General features: G+C 35.8%; 1 long non-coding RNA gene across 1 annotated transcript; it reads left to right on the top strand.

Moving 5' to 3' along the window:
• The first annotated feature begins 457 nt into the window (after positions 1–457).
• LOC124233928 (uncharacterized) lies at positions 458–6,499 on the top strand. Its single transcript, XR_006887189.1, has 2 exons — positions 458–851; positions 4,481–6,499. It is a non-coding gene; the product is annotated as an uncharacterized LOC124233928 (long non-coding RNA).
• The last annotated feature ends 3,483 nt before the right edge of the window (positions 6,500–9,982 follow it).

Raw genomic sequence — 9,982 nt, forward strand, 5'->3', positions numbered from 1 at the left:
GTTTGCTGATTCCTCACTGAGTTAAACATAGAATTACTGTATGACCCAGCTATTCACTTCTGGGTGTACACCCCCAAAATTGGAAAACTTGATTCTCAAAACAAAACAAAACAAAAATTTGTGCTCAAATGTTCATAGCAACAACATTCACAGTAGACAATGGCCCAATGTCTCAGTTTTAAGTATAATGTTAACTGTAGGTTTTTTGGAAATGTTTATTGTCACGCTGTGGCAGTTTTCTTCTATTACTATCCCTAATTTACTAAGCCAAGAGAAGCCTAAAGAGACATGGCTAATCAATGTAATATGGTGTGTAAGCAGGATCCTGGAATAGGAAAAGGACATGACATAAAAGCTAAGGAAATCTTAATAAACTATGAACTTCAGTTAATAGAAATGTGTCAGTAATAATCTGATAATTCTAAGAAACATACCACACTAATTAAAGATGTTAACAATAGGGAACCTAGGTACAGGATATATTGATAATATAGAACTGTCCATACTATTTTCACAATTTTTCTATAAATTACAATTGCCTAAAATAAGGTTTATTTAAAAACTTAATTCTACTTATAATATTTTAGTAATTCCATATCTGAACTCTTTGGAGCTATTGTCTGCTGTTTGTTATTCTCTCATATGTTTTAGTTTTTTACTGTGAACTCATGTTCAACCGGATTTCTTTTTTTCTTGAGAACCTTGTGAAAAGTGAGTTATCTTGGCATGTATGCAAACAATTTCCTCTTGCTTTTGCCAGGCTGATGCCATGTGGAACGTCTTTATTTCCTCAACTGGAAGTTTCCCAGACAACACTGTTTACATCTAGCATTTACACACACTGTGGAAAGGTAGGTGGGTGGCTACAATCATCTCAAGAGACTTTCCCCCTGAACCTGTATGGAGACATACACACTTTCATGTGCTCTGTCTTTTCTGCCTCAGCCCACTGTTTACTGGGATTCTTGCTCTAAGGAGCCCCAGGTTTAAAAGGATATCAGTTCAAATCGTTTTCCCTATAGTGCTCAAAGTTTTGTTAATTAATATCCTTTAAAACATAAGCCTTTGTGTCATTGAGACCAGCAAAATCCAACTTCAGCTTAACATTCTTTTTCAGTGCCTTCCGTGGTTTCAGCCCCTGGAATCTAGATTCCTTTTTTCACAAGATTGGCTAAGCATTGAAAAAGATATTTCTAATTTTCATGAAGTATTTAGGTGAGTTTTAAGTGAAAAGATGTTTCCTCATATATACACTTCCATATTGTCTTTTGCAGTTAAATTTATTGTTTTTATGATTTCTGGCTTTGATATCAGGCTTAGAAAGTTCCTCCATACATCAATTTTTTAAAAAGCCACAAATTTTATTGAAATTTAAAATTTAAAATTTTAATTGTGTTTGAATTTAATTTTTCTTAATTGATTTTAGTATATATTTTGGGTTACATATTAAACACTATGTGTAAGTATATATTTACACATAAATATATTTTATTCAATTTTTTCAAATTTTAGCCTAAGATTTCAATATGTATTGAGTATGAATTCATTCTCCAATAATTTTAGTGCTATATACATCATATACTAAATCTCCATTTACTATTTGTTCAGTTTTTAATAACCATGTTCTACAGAATTGTTTAGACAATGTATTTCTTCTCCCTGACTTTTAATTGTTAAATGTGTATGCTATTTTTTTCATATCTACTAGGATGAGTCCCTTTTCCTTATTATTTTTTTTTGTATTTTATCCTGAATACTTTAAGAGTTTTATCCCAGAACAACTTACTTATTCTCATTCCCTCTCTCTCTCTCCTTCTCTTTTGAAGAGAGTGGCTTGGAAGGAATTTGAGATACAAAATCCACCACTGAGAGTGTGATGGGAGGAAACTCTATTTATACATTAACATGAATATTGTTGATTTTTAATTAATGAACAAGTTACTTAACATTTCTGAGCCCTAATCATCTCCTCTATAAAATGGAATTGTTGATGCACCTGTTTCATAATGATAGTACCTACCTCATAAGATTGTTTTGAGTATTAAATTAGCAGAAACATATCAAGAACATAGACAAGTACTTTATATGTAGCATTGCTTGGAAGAAATTAGTAAAAAGAGAAGCTGGAAATGTAACAGAGAGAGGGAACAACCGATAGGCCAAGATTTCAGAGGAGGCGAGAAGTAACATGGTTTCAAAACCCCGCTAGAGAGCTGATGTCTTATTTGTGTCAGATTAGAAAGTAAAATGGTGATTTTTATTCTTCATTCTGTTAATGAGGTCTATCACATTGATTGATTTGTGGATGTTGAACCATCCCTGCATCCCTGGAATAAATCGCACTTGATCATGATGTATGATCTTTTTAATATATTATTGTATTTGATTTGCTAGTATTTTTTTGAGGATGTCTGCATTGATGTTCACATTGGCCTGTAATTTTCTTTTTTTGTGTTGTCCTTGTCTGGTTTTGGTATCGGGATAATGTTGGCTTCACAGAATGGCTTCAATTTTTTGGAAGAGTTTGAGAAAGATAGGTGCTAAGTCTTCTTTGAAAAATGTTTGGTAGAATTCACCAGGGAAGCCTCTGGTCCTGGACTTTTTATTTTTGGGGAGGTTTTTGATTACTGTTTTGGTTTCCTTACTGGTGACTGGTCTATTCAAATTCTCTACTTCTTTTTGATCCAGTTTTTGAAGTTTGTGTGATTCTAAGAACTTATCCATTTCTTCTAGATTATCCAATTTGTTGGCATATAGCTTTTCATAGAATTCTCTCATAATCTTTTGTATTTCTGAGGTGTCCATTGTAATTTCTCTTCTTTCATTTCTGATTTTATTTGAGCCTTCTCTCTTTTTTCCTGTGGTGAGTCTAGCTAAAGATTTGTCAATTTTGTTTATATTTTCAAAGAACCAGCTCTTGATTTCATTAATTTTTTCTATTGTTCTTTAGTCTCTATTTTATTTATTTCTTCTCTGATTTTTATTATCTCTTTCCTTCTGCTGATTTGAGGCTTTGTTTGTTTTTCTTTTTCCTGTTCCTTTAGATGCACTGTTAGATTGTTTATTTGGGATTTTTCTTGTTTGTTGAGGTAGGCCTGAATTGCTTTAAACTTCCCTCTTAGAATTGCTTTTGCTGTGTCCCATAGATTATGGCATCTTGTATTTTCCTTTTCATTCGTCTCCAGGTAGTTTTTGATCTCTCCTTTGATTTCTTCATTGACCCAATCATTGTTTAGCAGCATTTTGTTTAATCTTCACATTTTTGTGGCTTTCCTGATTTTCCTCCTGTAGTTGATTTCTAGTTTCATACCTTGGTGGTCAGGAAAGATGCTTGGTGTTATTTCAATCTTCTTAAATTTATTGAGACTTGTTTTGTGGCCTAATATGTGATCAATACTGGAGAGTGTTCCATGTGCATTTGAAAAGGATGTATATTCTACAGTTTTTGGATGGAATGTTCTATATATACCTACTAAGTCCATCTGGTTTAATGTGTCATTTAACCCCAATGTTTCCTTATTGATCTTCTGTTTGGATGATCTATCTGCTGGTGTAAGTGGAATGTTAAAGTCTCCTACTATATTGTGTTACTCTCTATCTCTCCTTTTACGCCTGTTAATAATTGCTTTATGTATTTAGGTGCCCCTTTGCTGGGTTCATAGATATTTAAAATTATTATATTCTTTTGTTGGATTGATTTAGATTAGATAGTGCAGATTTAGATAAACTTTCAGATTGGAGGTAAGAGATTGAAATAATCTCCCCCTCAACCCCACCCAGGGAAAGAAGAGGAGGGTTGACTACTGAAACAGACGCAGGAAATAGTGTGTGGTAAGAGGTGTTAGCAGTGTAGAGAAGGCTTGAAATAGTAGCTGTGAGAATGGGAAAGAAATATATAGGAAAGCATAACAGTTTCTCACAGTGTTGGAGTCCCAATTAAGAACGGACACTTGGTAAATTACATTATATTTCTCAATTCTTCACTCCACTCTAGAACCAGCATTTCCACTCATAATGGTTAGTGTCCATGCTATAACCTGGTGAATACTACTAATGGAGTATTTCCTTACTTGAACATATGTATATAAATATTAGTCTACCCTACAAAAATGTTTGTTCTTTGAAATTAGGGACAATGTCTTTCTAGTCTTTTAACCCAACTGCTTAGTAGAAGTTATTTTTTTTAATTTATGAAAAATGAAAGAAAAAGAACCCGAGAAGACAAAAATTATCCTTAATTGCTGATAGAATACATAAATGGTGTACCAAATAAAATTTAGAAATATCTACACATACAAACTTAGAAATATTTACACTAGATTCTGTATTTTTAAATCATCTAACAGTCAGATGTAGAAGAATATATGCAAACTTATGAAGCTATTTAATTAAAATCACTTCTACAATTTGCACTCCTATTGCAGGGCTGGTCAGTTGTCCATTTTAATTTGGAAATCAATTGGTTTTGTCTATTCCCTAGGTTTCTTCTTCTGAGGCTGCATGACAGTTCCAGAGAGCAGCACCTTTGAAGGTGGCATGGAGAGCATGGACAGCTGCACCGTTCTCCTCTGTCCTGCCACGCCTGGAGTTCGAGTCAGGGACCTCAGGTCATCATCATGTAATAATATTGATAGTTGCCTGTGTGATGGAGATGTTAGCTAATGCTAGGGCAGTAATTATATTGCCATGTAGAAATGATCAAATCAACACTTTGCACTCCTTAAACTTACATAATGTTATATGTCAATTAGAGCTCAATTAAAGAAAAACAGAAGGGCTGGCCCCACGGTGTAGTGGTTAAGTCTGGTGCACTCCACTTTGGAGGCCCTGGTTTGTGGATTCAGATCCCTGGTGCAAACCTATGCCCCTCATCAATCTATGCTGTGGTTGTGACCTACATCCAAAATAGAGGAAGATTGGCACAGATGTTAGCTCAGGGCTAATCCTCCTCAAGCCAAAAAAAAAAAAAGGGAAAGATTGGCAACAGATGTTAGCTCAGAGCAAAGCTTTCTCATCAAAAGAAAAAAAAAAGTTTCCTGGCTAAGAGAAATTCATACAAAAATTTGATGTCTGAAACCTTTAGGAAAACTATTTGAACAATCTATTACAAAATGAATTACTGACAATTTCAATTCACCAAAATCAGTGCAAGGCATATGCTTCAAATTCAAACACACTTTAGTGTCCTTCAGCTGTCCGAAAATGGCCACTCCAAATGATTGTTTTGTGTATAATTCCAGTTTTATTACCTAGACATATTAAAGAGTTTACAGATTTACATATTGAAGCTTCAGCCTCAGGCTGCAGTGACTTACTGCCATGTCATGGCTCATATCCTTTCTTTAATACTGTGTTTCCTAGAGATACAACTGATCAAGTCACAAACTGTATGTCACTGCTGTCACTATTCAAAGGACTCAGAATCCCAGGGTCAGATTTGTTCTTCAAGGACTTTTGCCAGAAGTAGAGATGCACGCCATCATTAATCACTTTTCTTTTTTATAGGTTCTTTCTATTATAATTTTGCAACATAATTTTTGACCCATAGTTTGATTATCTACTTCTCATTTAGCAGAAACTAAAAGTTAGTGGGAGAGGAACTTCAGAGTCTAAATGTTGGAAAAAATGCAGAATAAGATTTTTTAAAAATTAGATTACACACACACCCATTTTTATCAATGACATACAGCTTTCTTAAACTATACTTGAATTATCATTTGATTTGTCATTCTTTTGGTCTGGGAAGCAGGGTGATAATGTTGTTTTGTGTGTGTGTGAGTGTGTGTGTGTGTTACAGGTGTGGTGAGTATAGAAGGAAAAAGAAAATTCTTAAGAAATCAAGAATACAGGACAGAATCAACCCTGAGGATGAATATTCAAGAAAAATTTTAAGTTTATAAATACAAGATTAAAAACAACCAAGAGAAAAACAAAGATATCCTAATACTGAAAACTTGTTTTGAAGTAGTGGCACTTGGAAGGCAGTGCCACGTTCACAGAAAGGGATTGAAGCGCAAGAAGAAAAGCTACTATGCACAGAGAAGTGGATTTATTGGAGAAGATTCCGCCTTTATCCATCTAACAAAAATCTATTTATAACAATCAGGTGACCCCACTCTCCATGACCTCCATCTCTGAGACGCTCAGCTGATTGAACTTCAAGCCGGGAGTGACGGCAGAAGAACCAAGTCACGGTTGGGGCAAAAGTGGTCCGATTATTTTCGATCAGGAATCTGAACAGGGATTAGGTATTGCTCTTAGAATCTGTGACTAGAGGAGCTACTTTCTGCCATACTGTAGACTTAAGAAGAGAAAGTAGGTCAACAGAGGAAAAAAACATGAAAATAGAGCAGACAGTAGCAGAGAAAAGAAGAAAACAAATGCGCCCCATAAAAGTTGAGGGGAGTCCCTTGTTCCAGCTGGATTCTGCATTTCCTACAATTGTTTTCTGTGACAATCCCTAATATTTTCAGAATAAAGGACTGTGTAATAAAATACAGGATAGTATGTATAGTATTAATATTTAGGTAGCTAAAAAACAAATCAACGTGTCCCTCTGAATTTTATTTTTTCTGAAACCATTAAAACATGTTTACTATTGAAGAAAACAACCAAGTGGGAGGATAGACCACTTTCATTTTCCTATTTTTCTATGTGGCATATATTTATATCAACAGGGAATCTCTGTGGATTGGGATTATAGACCATCTATATATCTTAAAACAATACTAATAAGGGTTTCTTTTGAGAATATGAAATTGATCTGTGGCATAACAATTATTCTCTAACCAGGAAAAGCAGGTAAGTGCATGTCAGTTCTATGCTTTTATCTATTGGCTCTACCTGACATTAATGAAACTCTAGAATTCTGATATGAGAAAACAATAAATTTGCAAATCAAAAGTGAACAAGCTAAGTTTTGAAACTTTGCAGGTTTTTCCCATTCAAGTGGGCTTTGACATTGAGATGCTGCAGCAACAAGTATAAAGTTATCGACATTTTCCCAGCATTTAAAAAAGTTGATCACTCAAGGTGTGTTAAAAAAGTGATGGAGAGATATTGGTTGAACAATTTTTAAAAATGTTTCTCAAACTGAAAATTGCAAGTTTGGCTTATACCACACACATCAATCACCTGAAATAATTCCTCCCAAACTGGTGACTTGGCAATTATCAGATAGATAAGTAACACAACATTAATATTAAACAGAGCCAATTTTCAGTTGTTTTCATTCCAGTAAGACAGGAGGCCGTGACTGTAGAGGTCAGAAATGGAAAGTGGGTCGTGTGTGCCCCTTCATGTCCCATTCTTTCCCCCATAGCAGATACCACTATTAATTATGGCACTTGGTTTTGATGTCTAGGTGCTGCTTCAGATTTTCTTTTCAACATTTTGTGAGAAAAAACTAATTTGTTCTCCCTACTTAGGTTATAGTTTTTATGAAACTACAGCTTGAGGGTCTAAGAAGGAGATAATAAGTGTTTTACATTCACTCATAATAAGTAATGAAGTCTGTTTTGATCGTTTTTCTCCTGGGCACATACTTCATGAGAATATTATGGTTTCCAATACTAAATCAAGAAGAGACTAATAATAAAAATGTTGGGTGGGAATGCTACTATTTAATGAGCATTCAATATGCTGCAAGCACTGTGCTAAATCCTTTACCAAACTTCTCTTGTTTAATTCCAACAATAACCTGACGAGATAGGAACTGACACATCCACTTTTACAGAGGAGGAAACCAGGATGTGAAATAACATGCTCAAGAGTATTGAAAAACTCACTGACAGCCAATATTTCATAGCAAGTTGTTCTGACTCCAAAGCCTATTATCTTAACAATTATACTAAACCGCCTCTCCCTCTCAGATACAAAATCCAGTATTCAGAGGCTGACTGCTCTTTGCTGGGAAAGATGCACAGCAATGACCTCATTGTGTAGCACTCGAAAGGAGTACTTTCTCATTAATTAAGGAAAATTCCCTTTTGGCAAGAACAGTTCCCATTGTAACGAAAGCACAGTGCTGTTCTCCAACTTAATCGGGATGCTTTCAGCTCTAATGGCAGAGAAGGAGGCGGCTCTGAGTCACTACTTATTGCCACACTCAGTCGGCGGAACAATCATCGAACGTGGAGAGATGCCTTCTTTAATCCGGGCTGCCAGAGCAAAAATAGTACTTCATTTTCCTTTCAACATGAGCTGATTCTTCATCAGTAGCTACTGACAGTAGAGCAGTAGCTACAGCTTGGGGTCTACTGAAGAGGTGATGGTGGTATGCATGTTATTTTTACCACTTTAAAAGCATAATGGAAATTGTCCAAATATCTGCACTAAGGTTTTACAGATTAATGAAGACATCAGGTGCCTTTGATTTTAATAAGGATTGTATCAAACCAGTGTGGCTCTTATAAAATGTAACTCCAAAGCTGCATGTGTTTCCCCCAAACATATCTGGGGTACGGGCACTTTGTGATAGCACTCACATCTCTGCTTTTAAAGTTCTCCATCCCGTATGATACTGTCACTTTCTACCTGTGCTATAGATGTCAGCAGGAAATGAACCAGAGTCTTATAAACGTTGCTTTCTTGTGATGGTCAATTTATTAATATATTGTAGTGACTATATTTGGCAGAATTACACAAAGAAACCTAAGATGCTGGGCTCCTGAACTCCTAGTCTGAAAGTCAGCATTTAGACTTAAACAGAACTATCTGCTTCTTTCCCCATTCCCACTTGTGGGACAGAAAGTGCCTACCAGGGGATGTCAGCATTTAATGAGCACATATTATGTGGTAGGAACTATGTAGCGTTTATAGTTATTGTCTCATTTATCTCCTACAACAACCCAATAAAGCAGGTACCATTATTATCCCTGGATAAGTGAAATGAATAACTGAGACACAGGTTCACATAGTTAATAAATAGCTGAGTTGGGATTCACACTGTCAGATAGGCTGCCCTTAATCTCACAGACAGTGTGGGCCTTTTCCAGTTGTTCCAGATCTGCTTTCCTTCTTTCATTTACCTGGCTCCCTATACAAATGCTAGCTTAGATGCTAATCCCTAGCATCTTCATTTTGCCAGTGCATAGAATCTGTCTCTTGAGTTTGGACTGACTTTCCACATAGAACCATCTCCCCTTGTTTCAAATAAGGAACACTGTAGCTTATTCCAATGAAAGCTCAATATTTTCTTGATATTTATCCCATTGCGCCCTATGAGGAAGGATTGTTTGGATACACAAAACTTATAAAATCCTAGAGCATTATCTTGGATTCACACTTTTCAATAGAGTTCTGACTATAAAAAAATAAACTGTGGCCGGCCCCATGGCATAGTGGTTAAGTTTGGCATGCTCTGTTTCGGTGGCCCGGGTTCGAGGGTGTGGATTCTCAAGTGCGGACCCACACCACTCACCAGCCATGTTGTAGTGGCAACTCACATATGAAGTGGAGGAAGATTAGCATACATGTTAGCTTGGGGCTAATCCTCCTCAGCAAAAATAAATAAATAAAATAATAGAACAAGTTAAAGGCTCCAGATAGGGAGAAATAAGAGTAAGTTTCTGCTATCAGCCACTATAATACTCTTTAGTTATGTGGTTTTACATCTTCCCACTATTACTCTGTAGCATAGCACGTGAAATTTTAGTCAGATACTCTGGGCTGGTTCCGTCATTCCCTGGGTAGTGTGGGGCAGGGACTAGTTTGAGGTCAGAAAGATGTGGGTCTGATTCCTAACTCTATTACTTAAAAGCTATGTGAGCTCAAGAAAATTACAACTCCCTGGACTGACTAGCACCTGCCTCCCTCCCCTGAAAAATTATCAAAAATATGATATCAAGAAAGGTGAATCAGTAATGGCTGATAATTTTCTAATATACCTTCAACAATGCCCAATAGGTACACACTCACAACCATCGTTTTACTTCATAAGTTTTCCCCTTTTCTCTCATTCTCCATATCTATCACAAGCTAC

This window comes from Equus quagga, unplaced genomic scaffold (genome assembly GCF_021613505.1).
Source record: "Equus quagga isolate Etosha38 unplaced genomic scaffold, UCLA_HA_Equagga_1.0 478_RagTag, whole genome shotgun sequence".
Classification (NCBI taxonomy): domain Eukaryota; kingdom Metazoa; phylum Chordata; class Mammalia; order Perissodactyla; family Equidae; genus Equus; species Equus quagga.